This window comes from Sinocyclocheilus grahami, unplaced genomic scaffold, assembly GCF_001515645.1.
Source record: "Sinocyclocheilus grahami isolate Dianchi unplaced genomic scaffold, SAMN03320097.WGS_v1.1 scaffold54.1, whole genome shotgun sequence".
Classification (NCBI taxonomy): Eukaryota; Metazoa; Chordata; class Actinopteri; order Cypriniformes; family Cyprinidae; genus Sinocyclocheilus; species Sinocyclocheilus grahami.
Window position 1 is genome coordinate 5,666,692 of NW_015505233.1, and position 2,996 is coordinate 5,669,687.

At 35.5% G+C, this 2,996-nt stretch overlaps 1 protein-coding gene across 1 annotated transcript in view; it reads left to right on the plus strand.

The window, feature by feature from the left end:
• Window positions 1–2,996, plus strand: part of LOC107583559 (N-acetyllactosaminide beta-1,3-N-acetylglucosaminyltransferase 2-like) — a 30,325-nt gene that overhangs the window by 14,383 nt on the left and 12,946 nt on the right. The window lies entirely within an intron of this gene.

The following is a 2,996-nucleotide window of genomic DNA, read 5'->3' on the forward strand; positions in this document are numbered from 1 at the left end:
GAAAATGGCAGATCATGGAAATAAATGTTATGTTCCAGGCTGTGCAGGGATGGGTTGGTGTCTATTCAGAAAGGCACAGAAAACAAATAACGCGCATGCTAGCGATAGCCTGTTAGGACATAAGATTTCACTTGCCACAAAAACTGAGTAAGGAGAGATGACTGAGGATGATGGCGAATGATTTACAGATCCTGAGCACCACTGACAAGCATCTGATCTTGTAAAATGTGTGTTAAGTACTGCCGCTGTAGTTTACACAGAGCATGTGCGATCGCAAATCTCGAAAGTGAAAGTAAAAAGCGATCGTGCATTCGAATATATTAATAGCGGCTCCCTGATGCCCGCATTTTATATACAGTATAATTAGCCAACGATATAACTGCGACAAAGAGTATTGAAATATATATTTTCCCTGTGTTTCCTTCATGCTGTGTGAGCTACTGAAATGAGCAGCACTGTGAAACAGCCAATCAGAGCAGAGCTCAACATTATTATTCATGACCCTTCCAAATAAGGTAAAACAGGCCATTTCATTCTAGGGACAAATCCTAGGGTTGTAACTGGACATGTAAAACCTGGTTTCTGGAGATTGTTTGCCATTACCTAAGCCACATACCTTCAATGTAGATATCAGAGAACAATTTAAAATATTGAATCAATGCATTCTATGGCACCTTTAATAAGAAATTTAGTTCCTCTCATCTGCCAAAGCAATGCAGTATTATCTGTTTTTATCTTATCTCCATTTTCTCGCATATGGAGTGATCTGTGTGTGAGTGACTTGAGCAAAATGTGAACTAGGTCTTTTTATAGATCACTGATGTGGATGTTTTTGAATCTGTGATCCCTGTCTGACCCATACGCATACCAAATGCTATAATTTGTTCAGTCTTTGCATATATGGATCTAGAGTTGCTGCTACCATGGCTGGCATGCAAACCTGCCTGAAATGATGCAGCAGACATGACTGACAGATGTTAGGAGGCTTTCCTAGAGTCCATATGTGTGTCTGTATATGAATGTCTATTTTAAGTCAGAGGGGTAAAAGAGAGCTTGGTCTTCAGCTTTCATTTCACATGTTCGTACAGAGTAGCATCCAAATCAAACTCTGATTTAAACCTGAAAGGTTTACAATTTTGAGAAATGTTAGTGAAACATAAAACGAATAAGAAATGTTGTAGATTCTGCACTATTTCTGGGTCACTAATTAACTAAGTACATCTGTGACATTGACCATGTGACTTACAGATGGTCAGATGTTCTTACTGTCTGGATCATCTCAAATCAAGCTTGAGAACATGAAGATCAGGTTTTGTGCAAACTTGTGGAGTTCCTGGAGTTCAAGTAACGCAAACCAGATAAGACATTCTAATATTCATGTTTTTTTTAAACTATCTTTTCTTTCAGATTGTTTTCTTCACTACTGTTTAAAACTTTGGGACTAATTTTTTATGTTTATGAAAGAAGTCACTTTATTTGATCAAAAAGATAGTAATCAATGTTAAAATCTGTTTGGCTACTTGATATCTTTGTGGAAAACGTGATGCAATTTTCCCCAGGATTCTGAAAAAAAGTTCAAAAGAGAAGCATTTATTTGAAATATAAATCTATAAAAAAGTATTACATTTCATTAAAAAAAAAAGTTTTACTAACTGGAACATTATTTTGTTATATATATATATATATATATATATAAGCAATATACTGTATGATATATATGGCCATTATGGGATATTTTAATATATACTTAAAAATATACTGAAAATGTATTTTGTTTTTTGACATATGGGCAATCACTTTACAAGTCAGTTAAGTTTCTTGAGAAAAGTAAAGCTCCAAAACTTTGCTGTTTTGTCAAGGGGTGTTTTATATATATATATATATATATATATATATATATAGCATTCCATTTTCTTTGGAAAAATAGATGTGGATAGAATGTGGATAGGTCTGGTTTGCTGTCCATACAGGACTGTCTTGAATTGAAAACTCAGCGTGCTGAAAAAAGTTGTGGTGGAGCAGGACTGTCACAAGATTTATGGTAAGGAATGAGGTAAGAGCGGTTTATACTTCCTCAGCATTGTGATTGGTGGATTCATATGAACATGCTTCTCCTGAAACCTCTCTAAGGAGGTTGTGTGTGAAGTCACAGGCAAAGCCTCACCTGTCCATTCAGGTGAAAACAAATCAGAACATAACCAATAAGGACATATGATCTCGCTCAGCTCACAACTTTGTTCCTGTTGAGCTGACTGACAGGACAAACTTACTTCTTAATGTTAATATGAACCAATAGACAAAGAAAAATACACTTGGACAGATACTTTTTAGACAGTGGGATGCAGCAGGAAGAGCTTTGTCTGTACTGAGCAAACAATGGAAACTGAGATTCATTCAAAAAAGTGAATCTAACATAAACTGAACTAACAACTAACAAAAGTGAACATAAACTTAGGCCTATTTATGTATACTTTGTCAGACCACAAAGAGTCATACATACACTCTAAAAAATGCTGGGTTGTTTCAACCCAAATTTGGGTCAAATATGGACTAACCCAATCCGTGTATCATTCGATCATTCGTTTTTTGATTTAATATTGAAAGTAGAAAAATTAGAAAACAGCTCCTTTTTCGTTTTTTTCCAAAAAACGAAAAACGAAAATTCATCTTAAATTTTAGTTTTTCATTCATGGGTGGAAAAATGAATAAACAGCTTGAATATTGGATTTCTACACATGGGCAGGAATTAAACGCCCCTTTCTGCTGATTGGTCAGCCGAAGATCAAACCGTGCCTTCATCAGTTCTTCTGCAGCAGAATAATAGTCCTCCACTGCTGCAGTTGTATGGATTCTTAACGTATTTATTGCAACTACATTTAATCTTTTTTTGTCAAACAAACTGGCTTATGAATAGCTCAACACAACTCATACCGGGGCAGAGTCTAGACAGGGCTTTCTTCTGTGTAGATATAAATTCTATTCTTTGCATCAGCTGG